Source organism: Rutidosis leptorrhynchoides, chromosome 4 (genome assembly GCF_046630445.1).
Source record: "Rutidosis leptorrhynchoides isolate AG116_Rl617_1_P2 chromosome 4, CSIRO_AGI_Rlap_v1, whole genome shotgun sequence".
In the NCBI taxonomy this organism is placed as follows: domain Eukaryota; kingdom Viridiplantae; phylum Streptophyta; class Magnoliopsida; order Asterales; family Asteraceae; genus Rutidosis; species Rutidosis leptorrhynchoides.
Window position 1 is genome coordinate 168540329 of NC_092336.1, and position 13876 is coordinate 168554204.

The 13876-nt window shown below is 34.1% G+C and overlaps 2 long non-coding RNA genes across 2 annotated transcripts; both read right to left on the bottom strand.

Moving 5' to 3' along the window:
• Positions 1 to 942: 942 nt before the first annotated feature.
• On the bottom strand, positions 943 to 2485 carry LOC139904538 (uncharacterized). Its single transcript, XR_011778859.1, has 3 exons — positions 2353 to 2485; positions 1580 to 1638; positions 943 to 1076 (listed from the first exon to the last, which is right to left on the bottom strand). It is a non-coding gene; the product is annotated as an uncharacterized lncRNA (long non-coding RNA).
• A 2503-nt stretch (positions 2486 to 4988) lies between these two features.
• On the bottom strand, positions 4989 to 6489 carry LOC139839906 (uncharacterized). The gene is made up of 3 exons (XR_011757146.1): positions 6395 to 6489; positions 5626 to 5684; positions 4989 to 5122 (listed from the first exon to the last, which is right to left on the bottom strand). It is a non-coding gene; the product is annotated as an uncharacterized lncRNA (long non-coding RNA).
• Positions 6490 to 13876: the final 7387 nt, after the last annotated feature.

Sequence of the window (13876 nt, forward strand, 5' to 3'; positions counted from 1 at the left end):
TATTTTTGTTTCATTCTAACCCTTAAAGTAATGATATGGTTTTTTTAGGTCCCCATGGTTCAATTACCGTTAACTCAATTTGTTAACTGGGGACCTAAATGAAACCATATCATAACTTTAAGGGTTAGGATGAAATAAAAATACTTTAGGGATAAGGATGAAAAAGATAAAACTTTAGGGACCAAGGGCTTAATTAAATCTTAAATCAATGAGTACATGACTCAAGATTATTACTTGTTAGAAAACCATATCTTAATTTGTTTGAATGTAATTTCATATGGTTTGGTCTTAGGATGAATATATATATATATATATATATATATATATATATATATATATATATATATATATATATATATATATATATATATATATATATATATATATATATATGTATATATATCCCTCCGTCCCAAAATAATTGTCCTGTTTTGACTTTTTGAGTCTTTTTTCATCAACTTTGACGTTAAATATCTTTCTTTGTGTTATATAATATCGATTGAAGGTTATACCAAATAAAAACACATTCGAAAATCAATCAATTCATATAAATTTCATCATATATTCTATCGCAAAAACAAACAAATATTTAACAACAAAAATTAATAAATTGACTTTGAAAAGTCCAACAGGACAATTATTTTGGGACAGAGGGAATATATATATATATATATATATATATATATATATATATATATATATATATATATATATATATATATTGTAAGACCCGTTTATTCGTATGACCTATATATGTATACATATACGTACGTAAATGTATATTATGGATTTGTCGTATTATAAATATATATATATATATATATGTATATATATATATATATATATATATTATAACACCCTAGATTTTTTTTATCACAGCGGAAGTATTTAAAACAACCATAACATATTTATTTATTAAACACAAGCATTTATTATTTAAAAACCCACAATATGGTGTTACTTAACAAAACAGTTCCTTTATTACAAAATCACGACATCAGATTTCCAAAGGTTGTCAAACATATCCACTAGACATCCCATCTTCACCCAAAAAGTAGCATGATATAACCATCAACCTGCAGGGAAGATGAGGGGGATTAGCACGAAGCTAAGTGAATGAAACTATCATAACAGCATTAGTATACAATAACAAATCATACAACTGTGGGTAACAACTAACAACAAACAACTTTGCCATCCCAGAGGACCGGCGGCCAGGCCTGACCTGCAACCCCAGCTGATCGGGCTAGAGTCTACCGATAGTTCCTGTTACTGACTCCTTCGCATAGAAATCCAGACGCAACGCATGCGTCATTCAAAGCTATACTACACAGATAGTAACACTCGAACCCAACCTCATAAATCAAGGTTGACCTCATGAGTCCAGCCTCACAAATCAAGACTGACTCCCGGCATCCGACCTCACAAATCAAGATCGAATCAACTGGTGCACATATAATCATATAATCAACACAGCATATCAACAATATACTATCATGGCAATCTAATCGGGCGGTCAGGGCAACAGTAGCATAACTAGCTACTCTATACTAATATCCGAAAGGATAGTTCCACTCACCGATATCCACAAGTACTCAGTGGTCTAATATTACTGAGTCTTCTGCTTACTCTTATCACCTGAGAATAATACAATCCGAGTCAGTAATCATATCTCAAAAATATATGCTGAATCAAAAGCAATGTTTTGGTCGAATTATTATACACGAAATTCACACAACATATTTTTAACATCACACAAGTATTAAAACCACTTTTCCCACAATATTCATGCCAAAGTCCATTTAACCCACTTTTTGACATAAACCTTAAAATCACTAATTCAAGAATTATCAATAAAACAAGTCATGCATATAAAATATATATAACTATATGGTCTATAACGATCATCATTTTTATCATACAAACAACAATTCACAAGATTTGATCATTACTCCTACTATTATTGTACATATTCATAAAAACTCATATCATAATTACATGAAACATAAAAATATAAGAATCTTGTCTCTGAATTCTGAATCACATGTACCATATGTAGTGTTTATGTATACTTATGTGCAAAGTAATTTTCTCACAAGACTAATGAATATCCATACATTAATCAAGCTACTGGCCATGAAAAATTATAATAACTCGATCACATGCTTCAACTTAGATTATAGATTAACATGATTTAATAAACACCCATATTTCACTTGAATATTGATTCTAGGATCAAGTTCATGATATAATTAAAGGGTGCATTTATCTACGCATGTATGTATCTATATTAAGGTTTCATGTTCAAACTAAAAATCCATATAGATAAAGAATAATTACAAGAAATAGAACCTTATATTATCTTGTTTCGGAATATGAAAATAGTTCATACACCAAGGAGCTTGCTATCAATTCGAGAAGCTAAAATCAAACGATGTGCTAGTATGTGCGTCAATATTTATATATGTATTTGCTTTCATTTTGGTAATGAAATAAAATGGGATAAGGTTATACAAAGGGACTAGCTAACTCCCTTTTCTAATTAAAATATACGGAGTAATAATTAGAATATAACAATTACCTCTTTGCATTCCTTTTAATATGACATTTTATCCGTTACTAAATACAATGCTTGCGTTAGGCGGTCCTAACGGAGTCCAATTTACCAAAACAGATATTTTTCGTGACCATCGTCCTTAATAAAATATCAACTCATAATTTATCTTTTCACTTTTAATAACTAATTCATATAAATCACCCATAATTTAACTATCATATTTTAATCATATAATAAAAATATTATTATTTATACATTTCATCTAGGCCATTAGTCAGGGTGTTACAAATCTATCCCCCTTAAGAAGATTCCGTCCTCGGAATCTGGTTAGGCACAATTAAAAAAAAAATTCCTCAGGTGCTACAACTATCATTAATTATTATAAGGTTCACATTTCCATGTTACACTTCCACGTCCTAGATCCGCTTTGGTTATCGGAACTTCTGTATGATTTACCACAATGTATTTGCGTTGGCCAGGCGCAAGTACATCATCCTAAATCATTCTTTCATTCCAAACAACACAATTTGGAGAATTTTTACCCAATCCTTATTCTTACGGTCTGTACTTACATTCTACGCGCCAAAGGAAAGCAAATATACTATAACGGCCCTAAAGGCAATTTCTAACAACATAAGCATAGCTCATTTTAACACATAATTCAAAACATAATTAAACAATTCAATTCAAAATACTAAACAACATACAAACTAATACGGATTTAACAAAACATACCTGCATTCGCATAGTCGGTATCAATATCTGCATCTACTGTCATCTGAAAGGCTCTTGCTTCTGCAAAGGAAGGATTCTTTCTTTTCTGTCCTGTTGTCGAAATAGAGGACCCAGCTACTGACATTGTCGGCACCCCTGACCCCACCCCAGAACCCAACCTTCCACTAGTAGGACACTGCGCTGATCGATGCCCCTCTTTCTTGCAATTCCAATAAACATTAGACTTGAACGAACACGCTTGAATCTTATGTCCCACCTCTCCACACCTCAAACATCTTTTCGTTAAAGTTGAACAAGGACCACTATGTGTCGATCTACAATTGTGACACCAAACTCTCTGACTCGACTCAGTTCCACTATGAGTAGGGTTATCTTTCTGTCTATACCCAAGTGACTTCTTAGACTTTGAACTGGCCTGACTATTTGCTTTACTAGGTTGTGACACAACGCTTTCTACCACTCTGCTCTTGGACTCTTTCACATCTCCCTCAGTCATCTTGGCCATAACAAAGGCTTGAGATAAAGTAGTAGCAAACCTTGCCATCGTTCGGTACTCCGGTAGTATCATCTCAACAAAATGTTGAATTCTTGACTGTTTGTTCCGGAACCCACTGTTGCACAAATCGGAGTTTATCCATGTACTGTTCAATCACCTCGTCTATTGTCATTTGCTCTGTCATTTTCATCTCCATGAACTCCTTCTTAAGTCTCCCAATGTCATACGCCGTGCAATACTGTTCACAAACCTTGCTGTAAAATTGTTCCCACGTAATTAGGCTCACTTGTTCTTTTGGTATACTAGAGATAACTGAATCCCACCAAACCATTGCTCTGTTCTTCAATAACCTACTGGCAAAAATAACCCTTAATTCTGGTTCACACTGGCATGCCTCAAAAACTCTTTCCATTTCCCTCAACCAGTTTACAGTTATAGTTGGGTCAGGGCTTCCTGAATACTCAGGCGATTTACAATCCATGAACTGTTTGAAGGTACACTTCTTCGATTGTTGAAACATGGACATCTGATATGGGTTCCACATTTGATTAGGGTACTGGTTACCAAACTGTGTTGGCATCTGAAACTGTTGAGGCATCTGATATTGTTGGGGAAACGGTGGTTGCGGTTGCGAGGTGTTTCCACTAGGCATGGACGGAAACTGTGGTGTTGGAAACCCAGGAGGTGGTCCACCAGCATTAGTAGCAGCTGGTGTTGTAGTTTGGGTAACAACTGGTGTAGCAGTCGGGGCAACAGTATGCTGTGTAGCTTCTAACTCAGCCACTCTATCACGGGCTTCCTTGAGTTGCATTTCTAACTTGAGAATGTATTCTCGCTGCTCATCATCTGAGTCAGACCCTTCAGCAGGTGCTCGGAAGGTTCCGGGGGTCGAGGGGGAAACAACACTTCTTCGTGGATCTGACATACCTGTACTATCACAACATCTCACCAAAGCTTAGTAGATAAACCGTTAGTACCTATCAACTAACACGTATAGAACCTACATTCACTTAACCCCATCCCCACTGATATGTTTGACACTACTCAAGATTTGGGAACATGACACTTGCGTGTACATGCTGCCAAACCAATGCGTTGATACCAAATTATAACACCCTAGATTTTTTTTTATCACAGCGGAAGTATTTAAAACAACCATAACATATTTATTTATTAAACACAAGCATTTATTATTTAAAAACCCACAATATGGTGTTACTTAACAAAACAGTTCCTTTATTACAAAATCACGACATCAGATTTCCAAAGGTTGTCAAACATATCCACTAGACATCCCATCTTCACCCAAAAAGTAGCATGATATAACCATCAACCTGCAGGGAAGATGAGGGGGATTAGCACGAAGCTAAGTGAATGAAACTATCATAACAGCATTAGTATACAATAATAAATCATATAACTGTGGGTAACAACTAACAACAAACAACTTTGCCATCCCAGAGGACCGGCGGCCAGGCCTGACCTGCAACCCCAGCTGATCGGGCTAGAGTCTACCGATAGTTCCTGTTACTGACTCCTTCGCATAGAAATCCAGACGCAACGCATGCGTCATTCAAAGCTATACTACACAGATAATAACACTCGAACCCAACCTCACAAATCAAGGTTGACCTCATGAGTCCAGCCTCACAAATCAAGACTGACTCCCGGCATCCGATCTCACAAATCAAGATCGAATCAACTGGTGCACATATAATCATATAATCAACACAGCATATCAACAATATACTATCATGGCAATCTAATCGGGCGGTCAGGGCAACAGTAGCATAACTAGCTACTCTATACTAATATCCGAAAGGATAGTTCCACTCACCGATATCCACAAGTACTCAGTGGTCTAATATTACTGAGTCTTCTGCTTACTCTTATCACCTGAGAATAATACAATCCGAGTCAGTAATCATATCTCAAAAATATATGCTGAATCAAAAGCAATGTTTTGGTCGAATTATTATACACGAAATTCACACAACATATTTTTAACATCACACAAGTATTAAAACCACTTTTCCCACAATATTCATGCCAAAGTCCATTTAACCTACTTTTTGACATAAACCTTAAAATCACTAATTCAAGAATTATCAATAAAACAAGTCATGCATATAAAATATATATAACTATATGGTCTATAACGATCATCATTTTTATCATACAAACAACAATTCACAAGATTTGATCATTACTCCTATTATTGTACATATTCATAAAAACTCATATCATAATTACATGAAACATAAAAATATAAGAATCTTGTCTCTGAATTCTGAATCACATGTACCATATGTAGTGTTTATGTATACTTATGTGCAAAGTAATTTGCTCACAAGACTAATGAATATCCATACATTAATCAAGCTACTGGCCATGAAAAATTATAATAACTCGATCACATGCTTCAACTTAGATTATAGATTAACATGATTTAATAAACACCCATATTTCACTTGAATATTGATTCTAGGATCAAGTTCATGATATAATTAAAGGGTGCATTTATCTACGCATGTATGTATCTATATTAAGGTTTCATTCATACTAAAAATCCATAATAGATAAAGAATAATTACAAGAAATATAACCTTATATTATCTTGTTTCGGAATATGAAAATAGTTCATACACCAAGGAGCTTGCTATCAATTCGAGAAGCTAAAATCAAACGATGTGCTAGTATGTGCGTCAATATTTACATATGTATTTGCTTTCATTTTGGTAATGAAATAAAATGGGATAAGGTTATACAAAGGGACTAGCTAACTCCCTTTTCTAATTAAAATATACGGAGTAATAATTAGAATATAACAACCACCTCTTTGCATTCCTTTTAATATGACATTTTATCTGTTACTAAATACAATGTTTGCGTTAGGCGGTCCTAACGGAGTCCAATTTACCAAAACAAATATTTTTCGTGACCATCGTCCTTAATAAAATATCAACTCATAATTTATCTTTTCACTTTTAATAACTAATTCATATAAATCACCCATAATTTAACTATCATATTTTAATCATATAATAAAAATATTATTATTTATACATTTCATCTAGGCCATTAGTCAGGTGTTATATATATATATATATATATATATATATATATATATATATATATATATATATATATATATATATATATATATATATATATATATATATATATATATATATATTGGTAGGATCAAGGGGGAAGTAACCAATCGGGGGGGAAGCGGGGGGAAGCAAAATGTTTTTTTTTTCCTTCCCTTTTTTGAAAAAACTTTGTTCACGAACATTATAGATTGGATGAAAATATGAACATTTAATAAAGACACTTTGTGATAAATGTTTTTATTTTGGCGGGAAAACGCTCGAAGAAGTAATATATAACAATTATCGTGTTTTTCGAGCGTATGTTGAGGTTTTAGATATTAGGGTTTGGATATTAGGGTTTAGATATTTGGGTTTAGATATTAGGGTTTATAGGGTTTAGATATTAGGGTTTAGAAATTTAGGGGTTAGGGTTTAGATTTAGGGTTTAAATTTAGTTTTTAACACGAACGGTTTAGAGTTTAGGGTTTACTATGCGCCGCGAAAATCGACAATATAGGCTTAATAGCACTAACATTGTTCCTTCGTTTGCGTTTAGTGTTTTATTCCTTCTATGACCTTTCTATAAAACAATACTAAAGATGGTATTCACGTATACCTTGAAGTATATTTTGCTTCAGTGAACAATGATCATATAAAAGCAATGGATGTTTTTTTTTTTTTTTTTCTTCGAGGAACCCCCTACTGACGAGCCATAATGGCTCCCCTCTAGTTGGTAAACCCCGGGTAAACGGCAAGCCAGGCCTCCACCGCTACCAGTCAAAGCATCCTCTAGTCAATCAGTCACTAAATGGAGCTCGCCCCAAGGTATTTTGCCTTGAAGGGAATCGAACACGTGACCTCTTGCTTCATTGGGAGTCCTGGTGGCCACTCAGGCTATACCTGAATGGTTAAAAGCAATGGATGTTAATTAAACTAGAATATCAAATTAAATATTGTCTTCACTTTTTATGCTAAATAAAGGCGAAAGAAAATATTTGGCCATATTGTCACATTCTTTTGCCAAAACTGATTGCCCTTTTATGACATCTGATGTCCTTAAGGGACTCAGTAAATATCTTTTAATTCAATCGTTTAGCATAATCTTTTAACTTCATAGTTAAATATATCAATCAGATAATCAAACCAATATGTTTAATGCACAGTATCATTTACTTAACACTTTGTTACGTTTTCAAGTTATAGTATATGTATCTATTTACATATAATTGTTCGCGAATCGTTGAGAACAATCGAGGGGTAATTGAAAAGTTCATGATTTTGAGATTCAACTTCATAGACTTTGCTTATCGTGTTGGAAACGTTAAAGATTAAGTTTAAATTTGATCAGAAATTTCCGGGTCATCACAGTTACTAACGCGGATAACTAAGCCGTGTCTATGGTTCATTACAGGTAACTACGGGTAATGAGCGGGTAATGACGAATAATGAAATTATAGGAAGTGGTCTAAAAGATTTAGGTTCAATCATCACTTTTTACTAAGACGACTTCCCATCATTGGTCTTGTGGGAAATAACCGTTATGACCATTGGCTAGGCAGCATGTTGTAATGTCGTCAAAAGGACGTGGGTTTCGTAATGTCCAACAGCCCCGTAATAATCTAAAAACCTTGTTTCTCACCCCAACTACTGAATCTGTCACTTGTGGGAAGGTTTTATTTAAAAGTTGCAATCCGATGTTCTTTTTCTCACTTTGGTAAGAAGCGAACATCACTAACCCGTAAGCATAACATGCTTCTTTATGTTGCATGTTAGAAGCTCTTTCTAATTCACGAAAGAGCTTAAATTTCCGATTATAAACCTATACTTTTTCTTTTTGGATTCTTAAATTAGAGTTCAATATGAAACCATAGCAATTTGATTCACTCAATACGGATTTAAAATGAAGAAGTTAAGGGTAAAACAAGATTGGATATTTTTGATCTTTTTAGCTACGGAAAATGTTTAACAAATCTATACAAATCATATCCTAGCTAACTTATAATATATATATATATATATATATATATATATATATATATATATATATATATATATATATATATATATATATATATATATATATATATTGTATATATACGTGGAGTACATGCGACGTATAAATAATACATGTAAATGTATATATATATATATATATATATATATATATATATATATATATATATATATATATATATATTTAGCGTACGATAGGTAGACAAAACGTGTATGTACGTGGATTGTCGAGGCATGGTTTGAGTGTTTTAATGGGCATGTACGTTGTATAAATGAAGAGAACGAAGCGTACATGTGCAATTGTTAGAGGACGCGAAAACTGATCAAAATGTGTTGCAGGTCGTGGCGTGGAGCACTTGGCCGCGGCGCGACATTTCAAGGAATCTAGAATCAGGAGGCATGAAAAACAACCACCAGACCACGCTGGTGGTCGCGGCGCGAGGAAATGGGGACGCGGCGCGGCGATACTGGGAGTCTGGTTTCGGACTTTTGTAATTTTAAAGGTAAAGTGAGGGCGTTTTGGTCTTTTCACATATGGGGCAGATTTAAGCCCCAATTCTGGTCCACTCTTTCATTTATTTCATTTCTTTTTCTTTTTCTTTCTCATTTTTCTCTCAAAACTTCAAACCCCAAATTCATTCTAAGTGTAAATCGGGTGCGAAGATTCGTGATTCGATCTTTGGAGCAAGAAGAAACGTTGTTCTCCTCGTTCTTAGCTACAAGTTGATACTAGCGGTAAGCTCTAACTCTAAATTTCATTTTCTTGTTCATCCTCTAAATTTAGGGCTTTTGATTGTATGTTCATAAATGGAACCCCATTAGTTGTTAATTGAAGATTAACACCAAGATTCGGGTTTATAAGTGATGAATGCAGGTTTTGGGTTTGGTGTGCAAGTTTAAACATGTGAGACTTGCAAAGAGTGAATAATCACTAGTATTAGTGATTATTGATGTATTGGAAACCATTTGAGTTCGATTGGTTGACTAACTTTGAATAGAGTCAAAATTAGGGTTTGATGATGATTGTGCCCGATTGTCGATTTAGTCGAGTTTATAAACTTAAAATGAGTTAAGTTAAAGTATAAACTTGTGTTTGTGGCGTTTTGGAGTCAAAACTTGTAAATGTGAGAATTTGACTATGTAAAGGGTCAAAATGGGTTTTCAAGCGAAAAACGAGTTAAAATGCGTTCGAGTGCTTAAGGTGGTACATTTAGGTATCTCGGGTACGCGGGATTTGGTATTGTTGATTTCGGACCTTCGAGTAGCGTTAAAAGTGCAAAAGGGCGTGATTTGCACTTGTTGTTCATTTGGGCGGGTCGAGAGTCCAAATGAGTTTGTGTTGATGATTATGTGATAATTGGAATAGGTACGTTCCATTGGCGAGTTGCGGGATTGGATTGCACTTCATCGAGGTGTTTAAGGTGAGTGTAAATTTACTATACGTGTATGTATGTATAGGATGGGTGCGTGTGTGTGGAGTGACCCTTGCTCGGGTTTACTCTATGTTTGTGTGAGAAAATGGACTCCTCTTGTGCTTCAGGTCCATGTGATACGCTTATGCGTTTTGGGTTACTACCCTTGATGTTGTGATTGACTAGCGAATTGAATGAACCCTTTAGCGATGGGTTTTGCTAGCATTTGTCGTGGTGATGATTCGGGTAGTGAGTCACGTGATGTTCGGATTCACTAAGGCGCGCGAAGTTCGGCCAACCCTATTGTAATGTATTGGTGATGATTCGGGTAGTGAATCGCGTGATGTTCGGATTCACTAAGGCGCGTGAAGTTCGGCCAACCCATTTGTGATGTTTGACTAAGATATGAGTTGCGTGATGTTCGGATTCATAAAGGCACGTGAAGCTCGGCCATCCTCAATAGGCAAGTTGTTTGAAGGTAGTGAGTCGTGTGAAGTTCGGATTCACTAAGGAGCGTGATGTTCGGCCAACCTTCATGTGGTTTAGGTTAAGGGGTTAACCTTGTTCATGTTGTTGTGTATATTTATTGTGCATGCACGTATATACTTATTGTTGTGTTGTAGCTAATCATGTGGCGTTAGCTTGAAGATTTCGTAGCGTGTAGCTACTTTGTGTATGTGCCTATTTATAGCTTGCTTGCTATGCGGTGGTGGTATGTGTTTACTCTTTGTGCTTGGTGATGCGTAGTCATTTTATGCATATGTATGTGTATAGTATCTTTACATTCACTAAGCATTAGCTTACCCTCTCGTTTGATATTTTTTTATAGGTTCGCGTGATGGCGGCTCGGGTAAGCGTGGAGATTAGAGATCTTGGCTAGGTTGCTTTAGAAGATCTTGCTTTTGGACTCGATTTAGGATTGGGTAGTGTAGTCCCAATCACCATGCTCGGTTTTGTGTAAAAGTAATTAGTCGGGTCATGTGACGTATATTGGTTTAGTCAAATGGGTCATGAGTAACACCCGGTTTATGATTTAATTATGTAATGTACGTTTTATTAAAGTCGTTAGACATAATGTGATAACAAATATGTTTTGAAAATTGTGTAATGGGACTTAAAGTGTTATTTAATGTATATAAAAAAGGAAAAAAAATTATGGGCCGGGAATGACGGGTTGGGTTGTGATATATATATATATATATATATATATATATATATATATATATATATATATATATATATATATATATATATATATATAGTCAAAAGTTTAAACGAGAACTACAAAAGGGGAGAGAACTGCGAGAACTTTTAATTTACAAAGATTTTCACATGTTTATAGATTGAATCACTCATAAATGTTGATGGAGAGTAAGAGTGAACATAAAATAGTTTAAAAAAATTTATATTTTACTTATATAATCAAATATATAGTTTCTCGTTCACAGGTGCATATTTGTTTGTGTAACATGTGAACATTTCATATAATTAACAATTTAACATGTAATTTGTAGTAAACATATGTTTGTTAATGATATGAGCATTTATTAACATTTGCATGTAATTTTTTGCATTTAAATGCATAAAAACTATGAAATTAAAAAGTTCTTGCAGTTCTCGCATTTTTTGTGGTTCTCATTTGAACCTGCCAACACATGTACTTGTAACAAAGTGAAAGAGTAAACCCATCATTTAGACATATGGGGTTAATGTATAAATATACATTAACGTTCAAAGTATGTATAGGCGGGAACATCTCCTAGTTGGAACTTGATGATTATCTAAGATGTCAAATATATTTTATGATTGTAAAAGTCACTATACACTTATTTGTTGATAGAGTTTATCATTAATTCTATGGTGACTAATGGTGAAAATTAAGTTCAAACATGAAATTAGTGAAACCTTGTTGATTATCATTTAGAAACTCGTATAATATATATTATATTAAGTTTTAACCATTAAAAGTGTTAAACCATAGGTGATCATCAAACTTTAAAATTACATTTAGATCATAGAAGACTGAGGTCGGTTCACGACACAGTCATGACATCGACCGCATGTCCTTGAAAGCTTATTGTTACATAGATGTGTATGCACACCATGGACGTTCGATCCTACGGTCCAACGGTGACATCGATCGTAGCCATGCTGCTTTATAAATTTACACTTTTTGATTTACTCGTTGTGTGTTTCGGTCTTTTGTTAGAGAAAATGGATGTTGTGAACTTCTAATATTTACCATACTTATACATATATAGATTTGTTGTCATCGTCAAACATGAACATTTAACATTTGAATATTGACGTGACAATTTATTAACCAACATAATCGTATTTAAAATATTTAATTTTTTTAAAAATCAAGTATTACATACATCATCATGTACATTTCGGAACACATATACTAATTATCACTTAAAAAGTGACTTTAAAAAGTTAAAATGATTTACCATTATTACCCCCATCAACACCATCATCATTTTAAACAAATTAGTTAGGACTAGTAGCCTCAAGCTCAGTTGCAATCATTATCAGCGACGCTTCTACAAGCGACGAAAGAGGTACTGTTGTCACCAACACCTCCGACGGCAGATCAGCAAACAAACTTTGCAAGTAACCTTTGATAAACTCGGATGAATAATAAACAAAGTAGGAGAGAAATAACGACGGTCTCAAATCACCTCTACTTTTTATGTCAAGCATTAAACCATCTGTAGTTCACAAATACCCAAAATATATAAAACAAAAACATGCAACGTTTGCAGCTACACTGTTTGTCCCGAAATTCACCGTCATTTGCTACGGTTGTGATGGCTATTGGCTACAATTTCCAACACACTATATTATTTTATATTGACCTGAATGAGAAATCCAAAGGTTTAAAGAAGTGGTGCATTATGTTTAGTTGTAATCGTGTGTGACTTCATGTTTAGGAATTATGTTCTGGTATGTTTAAAATATATATATTAAATGGTTTATTAGATTTTTTGGTGATAGTTTTGCAACGTCATGTTTCGATGTTTATTTCGAGTGAAAACGCGAAGATCGGATGAAATCGCACCTTTCAAAGATGTGATTGCAACACCATGTTTGGATGTTTATTTCGAGTGAAAACGCAAAGATCGGACAAAACCGCATCTTTCAAATATGTGATAGTATTGCAACATCATGTTTTGATGTTTATTTTGAGTGAAAACGCGAATATATAACAAAATCGCACATTTCAAACATGTGATAGTTTTGCATCATCTTGTTTCGATGTTTATTTTAAGTGAGAACACGAAGATCGAACCAAATCGCACCTTTTAAACATGTGATAGTTTTTCAACATCATATTTCGGATGTTTATTTCGAGTGAGAAAGCGAAGATCGGACAAAACCACACCTTTCAAACATGTGATAGTTTTGCAACATCAAGTTTCAAAGTTTATATCGAGTGAATGCGCGAAGATCGGAGAAAACCGCACCTTTCAAACATATGATATTTTGCAACATCATGTTTCGATGTTTATTTCGAGTGAAAACGGGAAAATCGTACAAAACCACACCTTTCAAACATGTGATA